This window comes from Panulirus ornatus, chromosome 14 (assembly GCF_036320965.1).
Source record: "Panulirus ornatus isolate Po-2019 chromosome 14, ASM3632096v1, whole genome shotgun sequence".
NCBI classification, from domain to species: Eukaryota; Metazoa; Arthropoda; class Malacostraca; order Decapoda; family Palinuridae; genus Panulirus; species Panulirus ornatus.
This window is the reverse complement of record NC_092237.1, coordinates 15439256-15467097: the sequence shown is the minus strand read 5'-3', so window position 1 is coordinate 15467097 and position 27842 is coordinate 15439256. Positions and strand designations below refer to the sequence as shown.

Here is a 27842-nt window from a genome sequence, read left to right as displayed (position 1 = left end):
TATTGTATTTTTTATGAATATTTTCTTTATCAAGAGGCAGATGTTACTTGAGTTAGCTCGCCGAATTACTTCATATTTGATTATATATATATATATATATATATATATATATATATATATATATATATATATATATATATATATTATCCCTAGGGATAGGGAAGAAAGAATACTTCCCAAGTATTCCCTGCGTGTCGTAGAAGGCGACTAAAAGGGAAGGGAGCGGGGGGCTGGAAATCCTCCCCTGTCATTTTTTTTCCAAAAGAAGGAACAGAGAAAGGGGCAAGGTAAGGATATTCAATCAAAGGCCCAGTCCTCTGTTCTTAACGCTACCTCGCTATCGCGGGAAATGGCGAATAGTATGAAAGAAAAGAATATATATATATATTTTCATACTATTCGCCATTTCCCGCGATAGCGAGGTAGCGTTAAGAACAGAGGACTGGGCCTCTGAGGGAATATCCTCACTTGGTCCCCTTCTCTGTTCCTTCTTTTGGAAAATTAAAAAAAAAAAAAAGAGAAGGGAGGATTTCCAGCCCCCAGCTCCCTTCCCTTTTAATCGCCTTCTACGACACGTAGGGAATACGTGGGAAGTATTCTTTCTCCCCTATCCCCAGGGATATGTATATATGTGTATATATATATATATATATATATATATATATATATATATATATATATATATATATATATATATATATATACCTATACCTGGTTGGCATTGTGGTTAGCATTCTATTAATCCATTGGCTTTGGGTTCGATTGTCGGCGCGGGCAGAGGATGAATAGCTCACTCAGCTGTTCATCGCTCCCAACTTGGTCTGATGGGGTAAATGACCACAGCTGGAACAGGCCTGGCCATCCCACAGCTTGTAATTCGCGTCAAGCTTAACGCAGAAGTATCCATGTCTAAGGGCGTGGCCCTTACTTATAGGCCAATGAACTTGCAAAGGCTACTTGATCGCTGTTTCTCGCGCCAGCGACCTGCAGCGCCAGGAACAGACGAAGAGAGGCCGCATCCGCTCACATCCCCGTGTGATGCACCGATACCACACCTTATCCACAACCAGACCCCACAAACCTCTCCATGGTTTACCCGGGACGCTTCACACGTTATGCCCCGTCTCTTGACCTTATATATATATATATATATATATATATATATATATATATATATATATATATATATCCCTGAGGATAGGGGAGAAAAAATACTTCCCACGTATTCCCTGCGTTTCGTAGAAGGCGACTAAAAGGGGAGGGAGGGGGGGCTGGAAATCCTCCCCTCTCGTTTTTTATTTTTAATTTTCCAAAAGAAGGAACAGAGGAGGCCAGGTGAGGATATTCCCTCAGAGGCCCAGCCCTCTGTTCTTAACGCTACCTTGCTAACGCGGGAAATGGCGAAGTTTGAAAGAAAAAAAAAGATATATATATATATATATATATATATATATATATATATATATATATATATATATATATATATATATATATATATATTATCCTTACTCCTGTGTACACACACACGCACACACACACACACCAGCCTAAGACAGGTGTGTGTGTGTGAGTGCGCGCGCCACTGACCCCAGCTCTTGTCACTGGTAACCTCTTACTTTCTCTTGAGGTATTTCCTGATCCATTAACCTCCTCAACACCACTGCACGACCCTCGTGACGACGTTACGACACTTCTGCATGACGGTACGATCCTCGTGCACGACTACACGACCCATGTGCATGACGACACGACCCTTGAGCACGACTGCACGACCCATGTGCATGACGGCACGACCCTTGAGCACGACTTTACGACTCTTCTGCTTGACGGCACGACCCTTAAGCACGACGTTACGACCCCTTTATAGGTACACACACACACACACACACACACACACACACACATTCATCAGGTCAAAGGCCAAGCTATCGTACCCAGGGGTCATAACGAAGTCTTCATCGCCTTCAAACCCATAATGAGAGAAGCCACCACAAAAGTGCCAGTTGGTCGTTGAGATCGAAACATCCTAATTTCCCGCACCTCTGAGTGTGTGAGGAGGTAATTAGCATAATCGGGCTCTGCGGAGTTCATTCCCCCCCCCCCCAGGATAATCAAGGTGTGTGTGGGGGGGGGGGATAAGGACGTCCAGGGGAGAGCAAGAAGCCTGTTTGATTAGCAAGGTGGTAATCTGTTGACGCTGGCGAGGTAGAAAGGGACAAGGAGGTAGGTTGTGTGTGTGTGTGTGAAATAGAAAGATGATAACAGAGCTAATGACAAAATACTGACCGCACTATGTAGCAGGTGGTGACGGAGAGAGAGACGTGACACTGGTGAGCGTAGGGCTGGAGAGTGGTAGGCTCACGTATGTATGTACCTCCCAGCGGCAGCGTCTCCCTTTATGAGATTAGAAGAACGAGAATCATATCTGAGGTCGTCATAGCTTACCATCATCACTTGCGCTCCTGCACCTCTTTGCAGTGAAGGTGTACATGTGATGAAGGTGTCAGATACACACACACACACACACACACACACACACACACACACACACACACACACACACACATACATTTACTGTCTGCTCGGTTTTTTGCAGGAGGAGCGACGAATTTATATTGCGCTCCTACCCACCCTGTGGGGCAGTGATGCAGAGGAGGATATACATAAATATCGAAAAGGTCCAGGGGACATGATTACTGTGGACGCAATCGACGTATTCCCTTGTACTCACACTGTTGTGTTATTGTCTCATCGGGCCACACTGTGTGATACAGAAAGCAGGAAGAAATAAAGGGGGATGAGAGGAAAATGAGAGGAAAAAATAATGATAGATCTTTCATGAATATCATCTCGTAGAGTTTACGCCGACATGAGTAAAAATGTAAGTCTCTATGCTGGACTAAAGATGAACATGATCACAAACCATAGACGTGTATGGACGACTTTAGAAATGATATGAGACATACAAGATGTTTCCAAGCTTGAGTTATGGAGCTGAGCTTCACCCGGTCATTCTGCTGCATAAGTGGGAGCTTCCTGGGAGACCCCCAGCTGTCCTGGTTGATCCTGAACGTGGTATAACAGGTCTGCCTCAGCTCCGCGGAGCCGATTCGCTCCGCCAGAACGCCACTGCTGGTCCATTATCATGGAAGGTGCTAAGTGTTCGTCATCCAACCACCCTTACGCACATGGCCCTTTTTGGGGCTTAAGCCTTCTGAACCATCATGTGAGTGTGTGTGTGTGTGTGTGTGTGTGTGTTTTGTGTGTGTGTGTGTGTGTGTGGCTCGAGGATCGAGGCATCGCTGCCTTGAGGTTGAAAGTAGGGCACAGGAATCTCGGGACGCTCTTCCGCCCGCCTCGTTATCCGACATATCCAGTGGCCCCGGCCGCACTCATAAGTCTTGCCACACACTCGTTTCCCCTCCGCTGGCCAGGGCGTTACGTAAGGGGATAGATAACGTGGCTCTGCGACGTGAGGAATTTCTCACATTTGTTACGAAGGTGTTCACGCTTGGGGAAATACCCTTAGAGTGGGGTGGGGGTTGGGGCGCTAGCTTTAATGGGATTGGTCGTGGGATGTTAGGCAAGGCTTCCCAGGGATGAGTTTGGCCCTTCTTATCAGCCAGTAAATGTCTCAAACACTCGCACACGCACTTCTGACCGCACCTGTTACTACTACTATTGCTATGCGATCGCCCAAGCTCCGGCTGGCCTGCTGAATTAATTACACTGTCAGTGCCCACCTTCGGCTCTTGGTGTTTGCGTTTGTACTACAGGAATGTTGCTCTTGGCTTTACACAGAAAATGCAGTTTCCACTCGTAATTTACGAGCATGTAGATAGAAACACTTGCATGATTTGGGTACGGTTCCCCCCCCCCCCCCCTCTCTCTCTCTCTCTCTCTCTCTCTCTCTCTCTCTCTCTCTCTCTCTCTCTCTCTCTCTCTCTCTCCCACCCAAACACACACACACACACACAGGAGGTGATATACGGCTCTCTTTTTTAATTTCCACAACCCGAGAGCCTCTCCCATTTCCACATTCCTAAATCTACTGTTCTGGTGGAACACAACAGTGGTAATCACATTTGAAAACTGAAAAAAAAAATTTGGCTATAGAAAATTCCATTTTTTAGGTCAGGCCTTAATTGAAATATAGAGAGAGGTTAATGAAAAGGAAAAAAGAAGTGGAAAGGGAAAATAGTAACAAATTTTGGAGGAAGTGAAAACCCGGGGTTTTAGAGTGCGCCATTCCAGAGTTATTAAGAAAGACGTGAGAGTTACAGAGATTCAAAGCTACGAGGTGTAGAGAGAGAAATATTATCAAACTGGGCCGCCCTTGAGCTGCCATTGGCCACACAGTAATCATGCGATGCAGCAGCTTGCGTGGTCTGGTTATCAGTAGGGGACACACAAGCAGCCAGTTCTCATGAGCAAAAACCAAAGTAATACCTATAGAAGAGGGAAAGTGAACCAACATTGCGATGTTGGGCAAGGGAGGGGGAGGGGGGGTTCAAGTTTTGTATGTTTGCCTGGGAGAGCATATAAGTCGGACCGCTTTCGACTCGAGTCTGTTGTAGCAGAGGTAAAACCACCCGAGATGTGAGAGCAGTACTAGATACATTGACGGATCAGTCCTTCGGAGAAATGGAGCAACTGGTTTGGAAGAAAAGAACTTTCGACATCTAAACAGGACTCTTGTTTAAGTTTCTCAAGAGGCAGACTTACTATACCATCAAGCATACCAATATCTGCCCTCAGAGACAAATGACCTCTTTTTCCATATGATCCTTAATGCGCCCAGGACCTCTGTCCACTCATCCCGCCCTATGGCTCACTTCAACATCCACGGTTCCATTCGTAGCCATGTCCACTCTCTGGTATTTGAAAGATCCTACTCTCTCCAGGCTCTCTCCATTCTAATTCACACTCCAAATAACTTGTTTCTTTCCACTGCTAAACGTAGAATAACCTTTTACTTTCTTGCACATTTACATTCTCTAACTTTCTCTTTTCACACACTCTCTCGAACTGGCACACGAGCTTCAGTAATGCCTGTCATAATGCATTGCACTTATGTAAACAGAACAGGAAAAAAATGTGGTTGTGTATGTAGGTCGATGGAGTGAGGTACAGGCAGCTGAGAGGAACTTTGAATGAGTAGATGTGGTAAATGAGAGAGCAACTGTGTAAGTAGGTTTTGGTGGATGTACTGTAGGGAAGTGAGAGTAAATATGTAAGTTGAGAGGCAGTGTGAAGTGAAAATAACTGTGTGAATGATGTAAGTCGAACAGGGCTGTATATTTCAAGAGGCTGACGGTCTGTGTATACTTTACGTTGGTTGTGGAGGCTCGTCTACCCCTAGTGGTATGGTATGGGACCAAGCTGCATCGTTGTGCCTTGGTTCAGCTTGTATGTTTGAGGCCACGACTCGCAGGCGCACTTACCCTGAACTTCCTGGCTGGCCATGTACATTTTCTATACATTTATGTAGTGGGTTTCTAAATTATTTCTCTCTCTGGTCCATAATGTAACCGAATAGTTACCAACTCCTCGGATGTTAATTGTTCCTCTGGTCCATAATGTAACCGAATAGTTAGTACACTCTTCCGATGTTAGCTGTGATTATCTGTTAATGTTTTAATGGAGTCTCACCACACAGTTTTCCCTGCCTCTTCATGTAACAGGAAATTAATTCTAAAAGGTAGGCTGGGAACGATACCTTCTGGGATCTCCCATGTGTGTGCAACGATATAACTCTACTGTTTCCACTCCCTAGAATAGGATCTCAGTGCTTTCAGTCGTTCCCAGTAGCTGTAAGATCTCAGTGCTTTCAGTCGTTCCCAGTAGCTGTAAGATCTCGATGTTTTCAGTCGTTCTTTCAGTCGTTCCCAGTAGCTGCAGAACCTCAGTGCTTTCAGTCGTTCAGATATTTGACCGTCAGAACGGGTTATGAAGATTTTTGCACACTTCCCACCTCTGCAACTGCGTTCGCCCTGACGGCCGTATGCTGTGTGTTAAAGAGATTATGAGGATGATGTTATCTGGTGTGTAGTTCCGACGAGACGTGATTATGCTGGATAAGTCAGGGATGGCAACGTATGGCTAGCAGGGTGTGAGCAGAGGGACGTGGCCGACAGAAAGTGGCCCAGCAGGATGGTGTGGCCAGCCAGGTCTGGTTAGTAGGGTGTGGCCAGTAGGTTGTGGCCAGGGAGGGGTGTGGCCAGCAGGATATGGTCAGCGGGGCGGAGGCGGCAGAGTGTTGGCGGTCAGCTATGGTCGGCCGTGCAGCAGGCGTGTAGTCGGTAGGCTGTGTTGCTGGGATGTGATCGATAGGGTGTGATTGGTAGGATGTTTGCCCGTAAGATGTCGTCGGTAAGGTGTGTGTGACACCTCTCTCTCTCTCTCTCTCTCTCTCTCTCTCTCTCTCTCTCTCTCTCTCTCTCTCTCTCTCTCTCTCACTATGACCTTGCACTTTTTAAAGGAAAGGTTTTCCACTTCCTCCAGAATTCGTACATACTTTCCCTTCCCTTTACTTTTTTTCTTTCCCTTTTCATTAACCTCTCTGTATCTGAATCGAGGCCAGACCTTGATATGGACTTTTGTGCGTGTGACTGGAGCCTACAACGAAAAAAAAAAAAATGGAAATATGAAATGGAGAGAGTTCTACACTCATCGCAGCGCCCCGTCCCTTGAACTCTTTGTACTATCGTGTAGGTTTACGAAACATCTGTCTACCGCCGACATTCACACCTGCACCAGAGTAGTCTCGTCCAGCCATCCGCTGCCTCCCGTCTGTGTGATCAGTGCTTCACGTCCCTCCACACAAGACCCCCTGATATGTTGATATGACCTTTTATGACTCCGTTATTGCATCTCCCGCAGAACTGTTCGCTGTCGACGTCATCCACCTGATAAAAAAACAGGTGTGAGGGCTTGATCATAGATGTAATGAAATAACAACAGGTGTGATGTGGGAGGGTATTGACAAGTGTGTAGCATCAACAGGTGTTAAGGGGGTAATGACAGGTGTGAGGTTGAAAAGGTTGGGGGGAAGTGAGGGATACGTGCTGGTCCTAAGATTTGGCCAGACAGGTTTGGAAGACCCGCTCCTTCTTTCGCCTTCCTCGCTCCTCTACCTCCTCCTCCTTCTCCTCCTCTCCATACCCTTCCTTCACCTTCTCTTAATCTTTCTGTTCTTCCTCTGGTCCATATCACCTCTCCCTTACTGGAGGCCTTCCTTGTCGTCTCTCCTCTCATCCTCCTCCATTCGTTAACTTCTCCATTTCATTCCTCCTCCTCCTCCTCCTCCTCCTCCTCCTCCTCCTCCTCCTTCTTCTCATCCTCCTCCTCTTCTTCCTCGTCCTCCTCCCTGTCCTTTTGTCTTCTCTTTCGTCTTTATCAGTTTATTTCATGTATATATGAGTGTGACACCCTTGTCTTGCACAGTAAGGTGCTGGGAGCTGCCTCCTCGTAGGTATTAAGTATATCGTGGATGAAGCTTGGATCAGTAGCCATACGTAACGAAGGGTTCAGCACGGGCCACAGTGCTGTCTGCTCGTGACACGTTCAGGGGCAGCACACACGAGTGGCAGGGGTAAGAACACCCCTGATGGTATGTAACTCTCCTTCCTGCCTGTAGGAGGACAGAAACAATGGCCTAGGTTGCAAATTTTTAGTCATGGAAACAAGATGATAAGTGTATAGCTGAGAGAGAGAGAGAGAGAGAGAGAGAGAGAGAGAGAGAGAGAGAGAGAGAGAGTATATTCTTTTGTGTGTGTGTGTCTTTGTCTCCTCAGCGAATACGCTGTGGAAACAAAGACATAGAAAATTATTTACATATTTCTCCTCATAATAGACAGGCAATTTTCGAGAGAATGCCTGATTTACATATTTATTTATCCTTTGTGAAAGACAGACACTTTTTTTCTTTTGAGAAAGTATGGTATATGTTACCGGGATATATCAGTGAGAAGAAATTGTGATATTGTTGTAATATGTTATTTCAGCTTCTCTTCTTAGCTGATATTCTCAATTTCATTTTGAACGCAGAGATTCCCTGTTGTGAGCCAGACTTCAAAACTTGGGAGTTGATTACGCACTGTGAGGGACTGAAAACCACTATATATTTAGTATTTTGTTAAAAAGTTGAGCTTGATGTCTAAAGTATGGAGAATTATGTCACTTTTAAAATTCCCAAATTGATAAATGTTATTATGGCGGCCATCTTTAAAAATGGCTGCCGTTTTACACACGATATGATATATCGTAGAAAATAAGGTTCCTCTTCGTTGGTTTCTCCCGGGTAGACGTATTTATATAAGGTTATATTTTGAATTCATATATGAGTTGTTCATTTTGTATTTTTTCGTCTATATTGAAGTGTTTTATCCATATTGGCTGTTTTGTTCCGTAGTTTTGAGTTATGCGAGAGAAGCAAACGTAAAAATGACCATAATTTAATGCAGAAACGTATCCTTGTTATGTTTTGCCCTCCCTCTGCTGCTGCATATCGAGAAGAAGTGTGTGTTGTCTAGCCTCAGCTGGAGCACTGCCTCATATCAAGGCGTATAAGTGTGTGTTGTCTAGCCTCAGTTGGAGCCTTCCTCTCACAATCCCTGGGTCAAGATTGAAGGCATGAAATACACTCGGAATTGTGGCAGTATGACCTATTTTTCTGACATCTTTATAAAAAGCTAAACATTCAGAATACAAGTAAGTGGATTGATACAGTGATTATGTCATCATTGTGGGGACAAATTTGGACAGTTATATGAGACGTTCTCTGGACAGTATGGTAGAGGCATGATTATAGAGGCATTTATTCAAGTACCACATAACAGGATTGTCACTGTATAAGGACTTTCAAGGCACAAGCCATTCTACATACCTAGTGATACACGTACATGGTGTTTGTGGTGCTATATAATTGTCCCCTTTTTTCATTGTTTTCTTGTACATCCTTTTTGCGTACTTCAGCACATTCACATCCACTAGTCTCTCCTTTACACGCCTCTCAGTTAGCACATAATCCAGTAATGCCCCCTGCAAGTGTTCTCGATAGGACATGAAATGTGGTGGATGACTGGCACTCAAGTATATGAAAAACGAAGTGAGTTTTAAGAAACGGAGATCAGTAAAATGTCGTCATGACTATAATACAGAAATTCTTCATCCTACTGGGGTTCTCCGGTATAATCCTCCTCCTCCTCCTCCTCCATGTTGAAGCATATCAGTTGCCTGTTAGCTGCTGTGCATCTACGGCCATTGAAGATTGTTGGACCAGCGAGTGATGATGAGTAACCCTTTGACCTGACCTTTAAAGGTCGTGTCATGGACAAGGTTATCAATCCCTCTAGATGCCGTCCTCAAGGACGTGATTAGCTGCATTAAGCAGACAATTTGGACCGTAAGGTTTATGGATATATGTGAAACGACAGGATGGTGAGGTCTTAGGTTTCTGCCTGTCTGTTAGAGAGATGCAGAGGGTGTCATGTTGCAGGTGTGGGGCGAGGGTCACAATCACGTGTTTGGAAAAGACTAAGTAGTTCTTCTGTGGCCAACAGACTGGCGGAATATCGCCGAGAGACAGTGGCCAACAGACAGGCGGACAGACAGAAAGAGAGAAACAGGTAAAGAGACAGACACTATACACAAAATACAAGGTTAAGTAGACCAGATGAAATACGAATGTAGAAGTCCCTCCCTCTAAGTCGTAAACAGTAATGAGACACACACACACACACACACACACACACCAGGTTATGAGGTTATCTTGTATGTCGTAACACCTCATCAAGCTCTTTTATGCGAGTGTTGACTGTCTGCACCGAAGCCTTTGTCTTTCCAGCCAGTTCGAAAGATATCTTGTCCGTCTTATCATTTTTAGGAAAAAGAAAGTTTCACAAGAGAGAGAGAGAGAGAGAGAGAGAGAGAGAGAGAGAGAGAGAGAGAGAGAGAGAGAGAGAGAGAGGTTGACGACCATATTTGAAGATAGCTGATTTGTTCATTTGTCGGAGACGTGAGGTAAGACCCAGTGTTGTCAATCCGGGTGGTAAGAGGTGTAGGCCAACCCTCCAGTACCTGCTGCCCTCGCCGTGGGAGGCCGACCTCCACATACTGCAGGGAAAAAGTGGAGTATAGCGTTGTATTTTTACTTCCGGTTTACCTTTTATGTTTGAGGGAGAGAATATTTCTTTTTGTGTGCGTGTGGAATTTGGTAAATAGGTCCGTTCCCAGTTTCCTGGTATATATATATATATATATATATATATATATATATATATATATATATATATATATATATTTTTTTTTTTTTTTTTTTCTTTTTTTTATACTTTGTCGCTGTCTCCCGCGTTTGCGAGGTAGCGCAAGAAAACAGACGAAAGAAATGACCCAACCCCCCCCCATACACATGTATATACATACGTGTATATACGTGTATATACATATATGTGTGTGTGTGTGTGTGTGTGTGTGTGTGTGTGTGTGTGTGAAGACGCCTCTTTTCCTCTTTTCCTTTACGTTCTTGCCTCAGGAACCCTTGTCTATGGGGTTTCCCGCCCCTTTAAGGAAGCCGGACACGTGCACCGGGCGGGAGCATACGCTAATGGTGGGTGGTGTTTCAGGCTGGTATGGGAGGTGTGGGACTTCTGTGCTTGTCGGGTCATAGTGACGTGTGTGTGTGTGTGTCTTCGGGGTGAAGGGGATGTGTGAGCATAGGTCGTTGAGGTGAGGCCCCGGGGTAAGCTTTTTATATCTACCTGGCGGTTTGGTGGTTGGTTATATGTGGAGTGGCTGGCATAAGAAAAGGTCTTGCGGTGGTGAAGACTGCTTGAGTACCTCCGTCTATTGTGGTGTGTCTTTGTTTCGCTGTGTCGGGTTGTAAGTACTTGCGGTCGGTGAGCGAGCTGTGTTTGTTCAAAGTGCTCTGTGTTGTGTGGTTTGTACTTTGTGTGTGTGTGTGTGTGTCGTGTAGGTCTTCCCGTTTGTCTGTAAGTACTTACATGTCTGTGTAGTCTCTCTGTCGTCTGTCTTTGTTCTGTGTTTATACGTGTGTCAAGCCTTTGATGGATGCCTTTATTTATCCTGGTTAAAAGACGATTATTTTTCATAATGTTTTTCTCACTTTTTACTTTATATCTTACTTGGTTTTTATATTTATTTTTCATAGATTTATTTATTTATTCTTTCATTTATATATTTATATATATATATTGCCTGACGCCACTTGTCTAAAAAAAAAATTATTTTTTTTTGCGGTTTACGAGAATACGTTATATCCTGTGTATCTTCCATTGCGCCTTGTGATATGATGTACAGTCGTGCTCAAGGGTGGTAACATTGTGTTCCAAGGGTCGTTTCGTCGTTCTTAAGGGTCGTTCCCCTCTGGCTGGAGGTCTTATAACGGTCCTGCTCAAGGTCTGATGACCATCTTGCTCAGGGTCTGATAACCGTCATACCCAAATTATTAAGGGATCATATTCACCCTCACCCACCCCCCATCATGCTGTATGTATGTACACTTGCAGTGCAATGCTTCACCTGTTCAGTGATCTGCGGTGAGTTTTCTTTATTGATTCATCAAGCCATACTTGTGTGTGGCGTTTCCCCTGATTTCTGGTAATGATTTTACTTTGACCCTTGAGGAAGGGTTAGGGTTGTGGTGGTGGTGGTGGTTGTAGGGGGGCGGGGGTGTTGTTATTATTCATATCCATCATTTCCTGGTTAACTTGAGTCTTTCGTTTACAAGTGTGGATCCTTGTTTATGGTGGTGAGTTTCGAGGGAGAGAGGGGGAGAGAGTTCGGTTACTGGCGGTGAAAAGTGTCGAGGGAGAGTCCAGTTATTAATGGTGAAGGTCGAGGGAGAGTCCAGTTAATAGTGGTGAGCGTCGAGGGAGAGTCCAGTTAATAGTGGTGAGCGTCGAGGGAGAGTCCAGTTAATAGTGGTGAGCGTCGAGGGAGAGTCCAGTTAATAGGGGTGAGCGTCGAGGGAGAGTCCAGTTAATAGTGGTGAGCGTCGAGGGAGAGTCCAGTTAATAGTGGTGAGCGTCGAGGGAGAGTCCAGTTAATAGTGGTGAGCGTCGAGGGAGAGTCCAGTTAATAGGGGTGAGCGTCGAGGGAGAGTCCAGTTAATAGTGGTGAGGGTCGAGGGAGAGTCCAGTTAATAGTGGTGAGGGTCGAGGGAGAGTCCACTTAAATCAGAAGCCAGAAAGCTCTGTCTTGCTGCTGTTCCCCGGGGAATGATGTGGCAGATGTCCCCTTACGCCCAGGCCTGAACTGCTGGTCCTGGTGGCTGAGTGTAGTGGACTATAAAGCCACTAGTGTCCTCCCTTGCTGTTAGGGTTGTGTAGACGGTGCACAGACGGTGGAACCAGGGTGGAGTGTTCTGGGCAGTGCCATGATCAAGAAAGAAAGAGACTTGGATAGAAGTAAGAGAAGTAGGAGTAACAGATGCTAGCTGTCAACCCAAATGACCCCCACCATCAGGGAATTGCCGTGGTATATATTCGTATTTACGCCTCCTCTGCCACGGGAAGGAATCCTTGAATACATACCGTCTGTAGGAGTTCTCAGTCAGCGTCCGTCACGGCGAATGACAGGATTTCAACGTCAGTTCCTCGTCCAGGAAGCCTCCTCCTTCATCTGTGGTGCTGTGGGTGAGGCAGGCCTGTATGTTTGTCGGAGTTCCGTGGGTGTTTGCTGGTGTAGGGCAAGTCTGCCGTGGTGGGACTCACATGGTCGGGGCTCATCCGCATGTGTCTCAGGTTAGTCGTATCACAGGTGTGTACCAAGGGTGTACCAACAGACGGTTTGATAATCATCCTGATCAGACCTCACTTGTATCCACGTAGCCAGAACTTCTTGTCTTTTCGCCTCATTTTCCTCATTTGTTCGTATTATGTCGTCGTTTCGTTTTGGGCTGCTCGTTCGTAGTCTGGTGGTAACACGGTGCTGAATCGCTCGGGATCATGCTTGGGTGAATAGGGACTGCCAGGGTGCTGTGCGGGTATGAAATTGCTTTTTTGTATCCGGCAGCGCTGGGATGATGAGGGAGAGCAAGTCTCCGGGGATCACATATGCTTCAGTATCATCCCAGCTCAAAAGCCGCCTCACTTCTGACATTTATGAGACTTTCTCACCCATCAAGCCGTAACCAGCAGCGTCTCCCATATGCACGCACATACATACAAAGTTCTCCACCATTAGGATCCCACTTCATCCGTCCGTGCCTTTTCTCGCCCTCCTCGTCCCATCAAACATGTCACTAGGCATCGCTGCTCTTCATCGCCTGCGTTTCCATGCAAGAGAGGTAAAGTGGTGCCTCGTTATACCGCACGGTGGGTGGCTCTTGGAGGACGCTCAGTACGCGAGACCAATGTCCTCAGGAGCCTCCGTGTGGCTGAGGGTGTCACGCCCCCGTCCTGTGGTGGAGTGTGGTGCTCCCCTCGTCGAACCCTCGGAGGAGCCACAGGACGCCAACAGACGTGTTGGGACCATTAAGGGTAAATGAGGTGTTAGATGTACACATGAAGCTTTGATTGTGATTCTGTTAGCCGAGGCGGCAAGGACAGCTGGATGTTCGGATCGAGACCATCTCATTTACTCTCTCTCTCTCTCTGATATATATAAATATATATATATATATATAGTGGAAAGGATCACAGTTTTGCGCGTGATCAAGATATTCCTATGAGTCCACGGGGAAAATGAAACACGAAAAGTTCCCAGGTGCACTTTCGTGTAATAATCACATCATCAGGGGAGACACAAGAGAGAAATATAACAGTCAGTTGATATACATCGAAGAGACGAAGCTAGGACGCCATTTGGGAAACATGTGATTGTCCAAAACATACAACGAGCGTTCATAAACTTATCATTTTACAAATCTTATCAACAATAAAGTTATCTAATTTGTATAGACCATCACTACTATTAAGATTATAATTCTTTGTGTATTTAATAATAGAAGATTCAATGATATTTCTCTTGGCAATAGAGTTAGAGTTAAGAACTGAGATGGCGTTACTCCAGTCAATACAATGATATTCTTTATAGTATTATTGTTGCTAAAGACAACATTTACATTAAAGGATTTAAGCAACATGGGAAGCAAAGTGAAATTATTATTAAAAGGGAGAACTAAAAGATTGTTGGTGTCAGTGGGAGGTTTGGGCTCAACTCTATAAAATGATTTCTTTGCTCACTTAAGGGATTTATCAATGAAAGATCAGGAATTCACCAGAAAATTCTCTTGGTTGCATTTTTAAAGTGCCTTGTGGAAACTGTGATAGATTTTATGTTGGTCAGACTGGTAAGGATCTTTCTGTTAGACTTAAGCAACATAAATATAGTATAAGAACGGGACAAGAATCAAATGCCTTGTTTAATCATGTTAAAAACTATGATCATTGTATTGACTGGAGTAACGCCATCTCAGTTCTTAACTCTAACTCTATTGCCAAGAGAAATATCATTAAATCTTCTATTATTAAATACACAAAGAATTATAATCTTAATAGTAGTGATGGTCTATACAAATTAGATAACTTTATTGTTGATAAGATTTGTAAAATGATAAGTTTATGAACGCTCGTTGTATGTTTTGGACAATCACAAGTTTCCCAAATGGCGTCCTAGCTTCGTCTCTTCTATGTATATCAACTGACTGTTATATTTCTCTCATGTGTCTCCCCTGATGATGTGATTATTACACGAAAAGAACACTTGGGAACTTTTCGTGTTTCATTTTCCCCGTGGACTCGTAGGAATATATATATATATATATGATTCAGTGGATTGAATCAAGGCATGTGAAACGTCTGGGGTAAACCATGGAAGGCTGTGTAGGTATGTATATTTGCGTGTGTGGACGTATGTACATGTGTATGGGGGGGGGGGGCATTTCTTTCGTCTGTTTCCTTGCGCTACCTCGCAAACGCGGGAGACAGCGACAAAGTATGAAAAAAAAAAAAATATATATATATATATATATGGGGAGAGAGATGGATGGTAAGAATGAGAGGCTGCAACACTTTAAGCCCAGATCCGAAAGTTCTGTAGAGCAGACTAGAAATCCTGATTTTCCATAATAATTCCGTCTTAAAGTAATACATCTCCACTGTCAGTCGATGAAAGGCTTTAGCACCATAAAGGAAACCTATACAAAGAATATATTATTACGCATGGTTCCCAAAAGATGAAAAAAAAATGGAAGGAAGAAGGTTTTCTATATGTTGACTGTATAGAGCACTGAGCCTCCCTGTACTTGACCTTTCTTACCGAGGAACCCTCAGATGGAGGAGGACAATGGCTGCCTTGACGTACGGGAGACCTGTGGAGGGCCATTGTTGTGGAGGGAGGATGGTGCCTCCAACAGTTGTGGTGGTGCAGGGAGGGAGGCTGGTGCCTCCAATAGTTGTGTTGGTGCAGGGAGGGAGGCTGGTGCCTCCAATAGTTGTGGTGGTGCAGGGAGGGAGGCTGGTGCCTCCAATAGTTGTGGTGGTGCAGGGAGGGAGGCTGGTGCCTCCAATAGTTGTGGTGGTGCAGGGAGGGAGGCTGGTGCCTCCAATAGTTGTGGTGGTGCAGGGAGGGAGGCTGGTGCCTCCAGTAGTTGTGGTGGTGCAGGGAGGGAGGCTGGTGCCTCCAGTAGTTGTGGTAGTGCAGGGAGGGAGGCTGGTGCCTCCAATAGTTGTGGTGGTGCAGGGAGGGAGGCTGGTGCCTCCAATAGTTGTGGTGGTGCAGGGAGGGAGGCTGGTGCCTCCAATAGGTGTGGTGGTGCAGGGAGGGAGGCTGGTGCCTCCAATAGTTGTGGTGGTGCAGGGAGGGAGGCTGGTGCCTCCAACAGTTGCGGTAGTGCAGGGAGAGAGGCTGGTGCCTCCAATAGTTGTGGTGGTGCAGGGAGGGAGGCTGGTGCCTCCAATAGTTGTGGTGGTGCAGGGAGGGAGGATGGTGCCTCCAATAGTTGTGGTAGTGCAGGGAGGGAGGCTGGTGCCTCCAATAGTTGTGGTAGTGCAGGGAGGGAGGTTGGTGCCTCCAATAGTTGTGGTGGTGCAGGGAGGGAGGCTGGTGCCTCCAATAGTTGCGGTGGTGCAGGGAGGGAGGCTGGTGCCTCCAACAGTTGCGGTAGTGCAGGGAGGGAGGCTAGTGCCTCCAACAGTTGTGGTAGTGCAGGGAGGGAGGCTGGTGCCTCCAATAGTTGTGGTAGTGCAGGGAGGGAGGCTGGTGCCTCCAATAGTTGTGGTAGTGCAGGGAGGGAGGCTAGTGCCTCCAATAGTTGCGGTGGTGCAGGGAGGGAGGCTGGTGCCTCCAACAGTTGCGGTAGTGCAGGGAGGGAGGCTGGTGCCTCCAATAGTTGTGGTAGTGCAGGGAGGGAGGCTGGTGCCTCCAATAGTTGTGGTAGTGCAGGGAGGGAGGCTGGTGCCTCCAATAGTTGTGGTGGTGCAGGGAGGGAGGCTGGTGCCTCCAACAAATGTGGTAGTGCAGGGAGGGAGGCTGGTGCCTCCAACAAATGTGGCAGTGCAGGGAGGGTGGCTGGTGCCTCCAATAGTTGTGGGAGTTGCAGGGAGTTGTGGCTGGTGCCTCCAGCCGTTCTGGTTGTGTAGGGTGTGGGGGAAGGTTCCCTCGACAACCGTAAGCTTGTGACACACTGCCAGACTGTCGACTCCTGCCCTTCAGACGACTTGCTGAGGAACTGTCTCGTAAGGCACTACCCTCCCTTGTTTACCATCGCCCATGCCCTTCCTCGGTCCACACTCTCCTCCCTTCCCTCCCATCTCGAGAGAAATAAACCCTCAGATCCTGTGAACTCAGAATCCCAATGAAAGTGACCCAAAATACGATACACAGAGGATCCTCCGCCTGCTGAAAATTTTGTTTAAGGTATTCCAGAATTTCAACATGTCCCTGACTTCCTTTCCCATTGCTTGTTGTTTACTGGTGCTGACCTCTTAAGCTGGAAGGTACGAGGGTTCGACAACTTTCTACTGCTCTGGAAACGAACATTATGTCCCTGTGATGCTGGCAACTGAATCGTCAAGACATATTGCCTATTGTCTCTCTCTCTCTCTGCTCGCTCGTAGGCCAGTGACCAGGACAAAGCCGTGGCGTGTTTTTAGCCTCCTTAGCATACTTGTTCTTGTTGGTGCTTGACTGGCAGCTCCTGATGTAAGTCCTGGTCTCTCATTACGGATCGTGGCTCCACATAAGTCACTCAGGGGAAAGTGTGTGTGTGTGTGTGTGTGTGTGTGTGTGTGTGTGTAAGCCACTGGGAGCAATGAATCTGCTCGATCAACTACGTTCGTTGACTTAATTTCAAAGGAATCAGTTTCTGTCACTGCTCCCACTTCCTGATGGTTGAAAAAAAGAGAGATGGTACATAATGTTTTGTCATATGCTCAACGTGCCCTTCGCTGTGGCTTAACGTAATTACTTTGTACCCACTGTGAAAAAGACATTAAGGGAATCTTCAAGGTAAGCCCTTGTGGATTAATTTGAGTCATTTAATGAGTTCCGCTACAGAGGTTTAGTGCCTGGACAAGCCATTCCACCAACTCCCCGACATTCGGTCTCTCTCTCTCTCTCTCTCTCTCTCTCTCTCTCTCTCTCTCTCTCTCTCTCTCTCTCTCTCGTATCTGTCAAGTCCTGGATTGCATCATCCTCAGTAGACTCGTGGACGTACACCATAGCCACACTCCTTAATCTCCTCACCTCTTTGACTGGTAGGGGGAACTCGCGTCTAGTTTATAAGCATATGGCTTACTGAGCCTTCAGGTCTGCCTCTGTTTTTACAGATAGAGAATTCCATCCTTGAACAACCCTCTTTCTTGGGAAATAAAAGGTCGGGTACACAGACGGATCAGGAGTTGCCATTGACATCAAATTAAAGATTAGCCAGGTCACGTCGTCATTCCTATGCCCTGTTCGGGGTCCCTCCTCCGCTGTGACTCGTATCCCTTTTTGTCCCACATGGAAGCCACAGTGGAGGGGAGGAGGTCCTCCACCCGACCTGACGCTGTTCTGCACCGCCTCCCGCTCAGCCTCAATCTTGATTGCTGGTGATGTACTGACGATTATCTTGTCTTAGCACCATCAGGCCCACCAGACTCCCAAGGTCTCCTTGACCAGTTTCACGCGCCCCGGCCCCTCAGTGTGACCTTGTCGTCGTATAATGGCGAGGCCGCGGTCATAATTCATGGTAATCATGTCAAGAGAGAAATGCAACTGACCCAGGTGACCGGCGCGCAGACACTGGCGCGCCTGGCGTGTCGTCGATGGGGCTTGAAAACCAGACCGCCAGACCCCCTTGTTCGCTCATGATCTTCCCCACCTCCTTAAAGAGTCTGTATCTCGCTCACTACAGTATTCTGTACATCATACGCTTTATATCTGGGAGCCCAGGTACCCTATGGATCCCCGGCCGGGCCCTATTTGGGGCAATATATCACTGGGCGTGATCTGTGCATGGCGCCTGCGCCCCATGCTTGCCTACCCCCGCTGTGTCACCTTTAATTAAACTGTCATTGAGATACTTCGCCTACGTGTTGCTTAGACACTGGTGTCTTCATTAACAAATGAGTTATTAAAGATAATATCAACAATAAGTTTACAGCAAAAAGATAGACTATATATATATATATATATATATATATATATATATATATATATATATATATATATATATATATATGTGTGTGTGTGTGTATATATATAGATAGATATATGGTGAAATATATATATATATATATATATATATATATATATATATATATATATATATATATTTTTTTTTTTTTTTTTTTTTGCTTTGTCGCTGTTTCCCGCGTTTGCGAGGTAGCGCAAGGAAACAGACGAAAGAAATGGCCCAACCCACCCCCATACACATGTATATACATACGTCCACACACGCAAATATACATACCTACACAGCTTTCCATGGTTTACCCCAGTCGCTTCACATGCCCTGATTCAATCCACTGACAGCACGTCAACCCCGGTATACCACATCGATCCAATGCACTCTATTCCTTGCTCGCCTTTCACCCTCCTGCATGTTCAGGCCCCGATCACACAAAATCTTTTTCACTTCATCTTTCCACCTCCAATTTGGTCTCCCACTTCTCCTCGTTCCCTCCACCTCTGACACATATATCCTCTTGGTCAATCTTTCCTCACTCATTCTCTCCATGTGCCCAAACCATTTCAAAACACCCTCTTCTGCTCTCTCAACCACGCTCTTTTTATTTCCACACATCCATCTTCCTGCGCACAACTCTATCCATAGCACACGCTATATATATATATATATATATATATATATATATATATATATATATATATATATATATATATATATATATTATCTCGGAAAGCAAAAATGGGTATGTTTGAAGGAATAGTGGTTCCAACAATGTTGTATGGTTGCGAGGCGTGGGCTATGGATAGAGTTGTGCGCAGGAGGATGGATGTGCTGGAAATGAGATGTTTGAGGACAATGTGTGGTGTGAGGTGGTTTGATCGAGTAAGTAACGTAAGGGTAAGAGAGATGTGTGGAAATAAAAGGAGCGTGGTTGAGAGAGCAGAAGAGGGTGTTTTGAAATGGTTTGGTCACATGGAGAGAATGAGTGAGGAAAGATTGACCAAGAGGATATATGTGTCGGAGGTGGAGGGAACGAGGAGAAGAGGGAGACCAAATTGGAGGTGGAAAGATGGAGTGAAAAAGATTTTGTGTGATCGGGGCCTGAACATGCAGGAGGGTGAAAGGAGGGCAAGGAATAGAGTGAATTGGAGCGATGTGGTATACCGGGGTTGACGTGCTGTCAGTGGATTGAATCAAGGCATGTGAAGCGTCTGGGGTAAACCATGGAAAGCTGTGTAGGTATGTATATTTGCGTGTGTGGACGTATGTATATACATGTGTATGGGGGGGGGGGGGGTTGGGCCATTTCTTTCGTCTGTTTCCTTGCGCTACCTCGCAAACGCGGGAGACAGCGACAAAGTATGAAAAAAAAAAAAAAAAAAAAAATATATATATATATATATATATATATATATATATATATATATATATATATATATTCTTTCTTTCATACCATTCGCCATCTCCCGCATAAGCAAGGTTGCGTTAAGAACAGAGGACTGGACCTTTGAGGGAATATCCTCACCTGGCCCGCTTCTCTGTCCCTTCTTTTGGAAAATTTAAAAAAGAAAAACCCGAGATGGGAGGATTTCCAGCCCCCAGCTCCCTTCCCTTTTAGTCGCCTTCTACGACACGCAGGGAATACGTGGGAAGTATTCTTTATCCCCTATCCCCAGGGATAATATATATATATATATATATATATATATATATATATATATATATATATATATATATATATATATATATATATATTGTGTGTGTGTGTGTGTGTGTGATCGTTATTTATAGAATTAACTCAGATGTACTTTACCTCGGGGTTGTAGTCTTGCTATTGTTTGAGACTGTGGCGTTTTTATGTCGTTGGGAAGTTGTAGGTCTTTGTGTAAGAAGTTGAGTCTACCTTATTTAATCTTCTTAAGGAATTTCTGAGTTTCTTGTGTTTGCTATTAATATTTCGTACGAATTTCTGACAAGTTTGGGATTTGCTCTCAAAGTTCCCCTAAGTTTACATTTCATCTTATACTTGGTTACGGAGCTTAACGTAACCTTCGGTTGTTTACAAGCGTGTCTTAACTTTTACGTTTGATCTTACCCATTACGTTCTACAATGTCGTAATTCAACTTTGAACTTCACGAGCGTTTCAGAACTCCAAAAAATGTTGTCTTGGATCTTGCAGACGGCTTATTAAGTTTGCTTTCTGTAACTTTGAAGCCCCTAGAATTTTCTCTTACTCTCTCTCACGATCCGCAAGACCTAATGAGTTTTCCTGGAAACACATCATCATCATCTTTGGGGATACCAAGACACATTACTACCGCGTTAACCCCCAGGTAGTAGAGGGCGCCTTAGAGGGACGTGGAGCTTGAGGGCTCTTGGGGCACATCCTTCCTCTCCTGCACCACCAACTTTGTAGAAGGAGGAAGAGGAGGAGTCAACAAGCTCTCGTTTTCATTTCCTCTGTTCCTGTCCTTGTGGTCTCTCTCCCCCAGACGAGAGTAACTGCGGGGGCAAATTACTGCTACAAGTTCGTTATGGGACTTCCAGTACTGGAACTCTATGAGGTTTCCATTAATGGAACTTTGTAATAGGATTTCCGATACTGGAACTATGTTATGGGATTTCCAGCAATGGAATTATGAGATGAGATTTCCAGTAATGGAATTATGAGATGGGATTTCCAGTAATGGAATTATGAGATGGGATTTCCAGTGCTGGAACTTTGTTATGGGATTTCCAATGCTGAAACTGTGTTATGGGATTTCCGATACTGGAACTGTGTTATGGGATTTCCGATACTGGAACTGTGTTATGGGATTTCCGATACTGGAAATGTGTTATGGGATTTCCGATACTGGAACTGTGTTATGGGATTTCCGATACTGGAACTGTGTTATGGGATTTCCAATACTGGAACTGTGTTATGGGATTTCCGATACTGGAACTGTGTTATGGGATTTCCAATACTGGAACTGTGTTATGGGAGTTCCAATATCGGAACTTTGTTATGGGAGTTCCAATACCGGAACTTTGTTATGGGATTTCCAACACTGGAACTTTGTTATGGGATTTCCAACACTGGAACTTTGTTATGGGATTTCCAACACTGGAACTTTGTTATGGGATTTCCAACACTGGAACTTTGTTATGGGATTTCCAACACTGGAACTTTGTTATGGGATTTCCAACACTGGAACTTTGTTATGGGATTTCCAACACTGGAACTTTGTTATGGGATTTCCAACACTGGAACTTTTTTATGGGATTTCCAACACTGGAACTTTGTTATGGGAGTTCCAATACTGGAACTTTGTTATGGGAGTTCAGGTACTGGAACTATGTGAGATTTCCAGTAATATCCGCCTCATAAAGTTTCTTGCCTCAGATGCTGGCGTCTCCTTACCTCGTGTGTGTGTGTGTGTGTGTGTGTGTGTGTTTGGATAGCATGCGTGGCCCTGGGGATATCGAACCCTGTGAATGAACTCCGGCGAGCTGCTCTTGGCCAACCGCCAAGTCAAGCAGCGGTCGGTTGCCCCAGGGCGGGCGCGGCAGGCGGGCCTCCCACACGTCGTTGTAGACCAGTCTTACCGGTCGTGTTGTCGTGTAGCTCTGTGTAATGGGTGCGATACTGTCGTGTAGTGGAGGCGATATTTTCGCAAGCTGGGTGCGATATTGTCGTGTCGCCCTCATGTAGTGGGTGCGATATTGTCGTTTAGCCTCGTAAAGTGGGTGCAGCGCTGTCGTCTGGTCCCGCTGTCGGTAAGGTGCTCGTTTCGTAATGGACTCGTGTCGTCGCTATTGTCGTCGTGAGGTGTTGTCGAATATGGAGTGGTTATCGGCCAGGAGTCGTCGTCGTTTAGATGCGTCGCTGGTTAAGATCGTGTCATCGGCGCGAGCCTTCGCGTAGACAATGGCACGTTGTGTCTGATGGTGTTCGCTGGCGGCGGGTACGTGAATTCTTGGTCTCAGGAAAAAGATTTGCTGGTAACCGTAACAGATCCTAACCTGATCTACCCCAACATGATTAAACCGAAACCTAACCCGACCTTAACGAAACCAAAGTAAGCTTTCTCGAACTTGCCCTACCTTAGCTGAACCAAACCAAGCCTAGCCTTACTTGCCCGACACCTAACGTAATCAAACTAAACCTAACCTTACTTACCCTACTACCTTACCCTAACGTCACCAAACCAATCCCAACCTTACCTAAAATCCTGCCTTACCCTCACGTAACCAAACCAAGCCTAACCTTACCTAAAATCCTACATTCCCCTCACGAGACCAAACCAAGCCTAACCTTACCCTGCTACCTTACCTTAACGTAACCAGACCAAGCTTAACCTAACCTTACCAAATCCTACCTTACCTTAACGTAAGCAAACCAAGCCTAACCTTGCCTAAAATCTTACCTTATCCTCACGTAACCAAACCAAGCCTAACCTTTCCCTGCTACCTTACCCTACCGTAACCAAACCAAGCCTAACCTAACCTTACCAAATCCTACCTTACCCTAACGTAAGCAAACCAAGCCAAACCTTGCCTATCCTACCTTACCCTACCCAGCACACCGGGAAAGAAAGTGGTTTTTTTTCTTTTTTTCAACACCGGAGGATGGGCTGGCAAAGAGAAAGTCTCTACACAAACGCAGTAGGTCGTTCATGATGTTCACACGTACGTTCTAAATCCATCGTTAAATGCTGTGTCGTACGAGTTTTATACTGTGGGTCAGCTGTTTTTATTCATGAACCATCATTATTATTGTATCATTACCGGAGCATAACTGACCGGATGGTTATTGTTCCATGTTCCTGACGAGTTGTAGCCTGCGCGAGACTCGTGAAATGATGGTATTCAACATATAAGTACGCACAATTCAAGAACGCATGGCGCCTGACATCTGTTGGTTCACGTAGGGGTAAACTTTTAAGTGCGCATGTTTCACAGATGGCCTAACCGTTCATGGGGACAGACGGCACGAATACGCTATATATATATATATATATATATATATATATATATATATATATATATATATATATATATATATATGTATGTATATTATGCTTTGTCGCTGTCTCCCGCGTTAGCGAGGTAGCGCAAAGAAACAGACGAAAGAATGGCCCAACCCATCCACATACACATGTATATACATACACGCCCACACACGCACATATACATACCTATATATTTCAACGTATACATATTTATACATACACAGACATATACATATATAAACATATACATAATTCATACTTGCTGCCTTTATTTATTCGTGTCGCCACCCCGCCACACATGAAATGACACCCCCCTTCCCCGCACGCGCGCGGGGTAGCGCTAGGAAAAGACAACAAAGGCCACATTCGTTCACACTCAGTCTCTAGCTGTCATGTATAATGCACCGAAACCACAGCTCCCTTTCCAAATCCAGGTCCCACAAAACTTTTCATGGTTTACCCCAGACGCTTCACATGCCCTGGCTCAATCCATTGACAGCACGTCGACCCCGGTATACCACATCGTTCCAATTCACACTATTCCTTGCACGCCTTTCACCCTCCTGTACGTTCAGTCCCCGATCGCTCAAAATCTTTTTCACTTCATCCTTCCACCTCCAATTTGGTCTCCCACTTCTCGTTCCCGCCACCTCTGACACATATATCCTCTTTGTCAATCTTTCCTCACTCATTCTCTCCATGTGACCAAACCATTTCAATACACCCTCTTCTGCTTTCTCAACCACACTCTTTTTATTACCACACATCTCTCTTACCCTTTCATTACTTACTCGATCAAACCACATCACACCACATGCTGTCCTCAAACATCTCATTTCCAACACATCCACCATCCTTCGCACAACCCTGTCTATAGCCCACGCCTCGCAACAATATAACATTGTTGGAACCACTATTCCTTCAAACATACCCGTTTTTGCTTTCCGAGATAATGTTCTCGCCTTCCACACATTGTTCAGCACTCCCAAAACTTTCGCCCCCTCCCCCACCCTCTGACTCGCTTCCGCTTCCATGGTTCCATCCGCTGCTAAATCCACTCCCAGATATCTAAAACACTTCACTTCCTCCAGTTTTCTCCATTCAAACTTACCTCCCAATTGACTTGTCCCTCCACCCTACTGTACCTAATAACCTTGCTCTTGTTCACATTTACTCTCAGATTTCTTCTTTCACACACTTTACCAAACTCAGTCACCAGCTTCTGCAGTTTCTCACCCGAATCAACCACCAGGGCTGTATCATCATCGAACACAATTGACTCACTTCCCAAGCCTTCTAATCGACAGGAGACTGCACACTTGCCCCTCTCTCCAAAACTCTTGCATTCACCTCCCTAACAACCCCATCCATAAATAAATTGAACAACCCTGGAGACATCACACACCCCTGCCGCAAACCGACATTTACTGAGAACAACTCGCTTTCTTCTCTTCCTACTCGTACACATGCCTTACATCCTCGATAAAAACTTTTCCCAGTTCTAGCAACTTGCCTCCCACACCATACACTCTTAATACCTTCCACAGAGCGTATCTGTCATCTCTGTCATATGCCTTCTCCAGATCCATAAATGTTACGTACAAATCCATTTGTTTTTCTAAGTATTTCTCACACACATTCTTCAAAACAAACACTTGATCCACACATCCTCTACCACTTCTGAAACCATACTGGTCTTCCCCAATCTGATGCTCTGTACATGCCTTCACCCTCTCAGTCATTACCCTCCCATATAATTTCCCAGGAATACTCAACAAACCTATACCTCTGTAATTTGAACACTCGCCTTTATCTCCTTTGCTTTTGTACATTGGCACTATGCATGCATTTCGCCAATCCTCAGGCACTTCACCATGAGCCATACATACACTGAACATCCTCACCAACCAGTCAACGATACAGTCACCCCCTTTTTTTAATAAATTCCACTGCAATACCATCCAAACCAGCCGCCTTGCCGGCTTTCACTTCCGCAAAGCTTTCACTACCTCTTCTCTGTTTTCCAAATCAGTCTCCCTGACCCTCTCACTTCGCACACCACCTCGACTAAAACACCCTATATCTTTCACTCTGTCATCTAACACATTCAACAAACCTTCAAAATACTCAGTCCATCTCCTTCTCACATTACCACTACTTGTTGTTTCCTTCACGGATGCTCCCATTTGTTATCTTGTCTTACATACTTTATTTACCTCCTTCCAAAACATCTTTTTATTCTCTTTAAAATTTAATGATCCTCTCTCACCCCAACTCTCATTTGCCCACTTATTCACCTCTTGCACCTTTCTCTTGACCTCCTGCCTCTTTCTTTTATACCTATCTGTCATTTCCTTTATTTCCCTGCAAAAATCGTCCAAATGCCTCTCTCTTCTCTTTCACTAATACTCTTACTTCTTCATCCCACCACTCACTACCCTTTCTAATCTGCCCACCTCCCAGGCTTCTCATGCCACAAGCATCTTTTGTGCAAGCCATCACTGCTTCCCTAAATACATCCCATTCCATCCCCCACTTCCCTTACATCCTTTGCTCTCACCTTTTTCCATTCTGCACTCAGTCTTTCCTGTTACTTCCTCACACAAGTCTCCTTCCCAAGCTCACTTACTCTCGCCACTCTCTTCACCCCAACATTCTCTTCTCTTTTCTGAAAACCTCTACAAATCTTCACCTTCGCCTCCACAAGATAATGATCAGACATCCCTCTAGTTGCACCTCTCAGCACATCAACATTCGAAAGTCTCTCTTTCACGCGCCTATCAATTAACATGTAATCCAATAACGCGCTCTGGCCATCTCCCCTACTTCCATACGTTTTCTTATGAATATCTCTCTTTTTAAATCAGGTATTCCCAATCACTAGTCCCTTTTCAGCACACAAGTCTACAAGCTCATCAACATTTCCATTTACAATATATATATATATATATGTGTGTGTGTGTGTGTGTGTGTGTATTTCTCTCTCTTGAAAACTGTATTTGACAGTGCTAATGAGCAAGTTGTATTGCGTAAAATAGCAAAAATGCACATCTTTGGTCGACTTTTTGTACCAGTTAGTTACCTCATCAAGAAAAAGTCTTACAGAGGTGAAGCTTAAGAGATACACAGCTCAGTGCTTCTCAAGGCGGAGGACTTGAGTCCCACATTGTTTCTTACACTGAACAACGCCTTACTAAAACCAGTCGCAGCGAGTCCCCGGAATACCACAGCTGATTATGCAGGTACTCACACCAGAACATATATTGAAATCCTGACTGTTGTTAACTGCTTACACACAAGCCTTATTAGCCGTATGTGGGAGGTACTAGAATGAAGTACTTGGCCTTCTAGAAGGTGCCTGATGGATTACGACGCACCAACTTTGGTGGGGCCATTTAACAGTGAACGTATCACACTGCGTTCGAAAATAGAAATGAGATCTCTCTAAAATCCTCGTAACATGTTGGTGAGATGTGAACGCGTATGGTCGTGTGGTTGTGATGTATACATGAACTTGGATCATCATTTGTATCATCTTTGAATTTCATTCGTGATGTATGATCCTGTGTTAGTGATGCATAAGCTTCCGGGATCGTGTATCGGTGATGCGTGAGCGTGTATGGAGCGCCGGGGAGCGTGTATGATGTATGAACGGTGGGGAGCTTGTATGATGTATGAGCGGTGGGGAGCTTCTATGATGTATGAGCGGTGGGGAGCTTCTATGATGTATGAGCGGTGGGGAGCTGCTATGATGTATGAGCGGTGGGGAGCTTGTATGATGTATGAGCGGTGGGGAGCGTTTATGATGTAGGAGCGGTGGGGAGCTTGTATGATGTATGAGCGGTGGGGAGCATGTATGATGTATGAGCGGTGGGGAGCAAGTATGATGTATGAGCGGTGGGGAGCGTTTATGATGTATGAGCGGTGTGCAACGTGTATGAAAGGTGAATTTCCTGCGCTGCGGGTCGAGGAGGCTACGGGATGAGGAGTGAGGTGGAGCCTCATATGTGTCAGACCAGCGGTGAGGAACGTGGAGGCGAGGGGGAGGGTGGGGTGAGAAGCAGCAGCCGCAGGAGGGGAGGTAACATGACGTGGCCTGTGATGGCCGCGCTGCCGTAGGCAACACCAGCCCACCAGAAAGGGGGGAGGGGGGTTATTAAGGGGGGAGGGGTAGACTAAGGGAAGGTGGAAATAAGAGAGCAAAAAAGGA

The 27842-nt window shown here is 45.3% G+C and overlaps 1 protein-coding gene across 2 annotated transcripts in view; it reads left to right on the top strand.

Moving 5' to 3' along the window:
• The window catches only part of LOC139753328 (ATP-binding cassette sub-family C member 5-like), a 525518-nt gene that overhangs the window by 108133 nt on the left and 389543 nt on the right, over positions 1-27842 (top strand). The gene's annotated exons all lie outside the window — the stretch shown is intronic.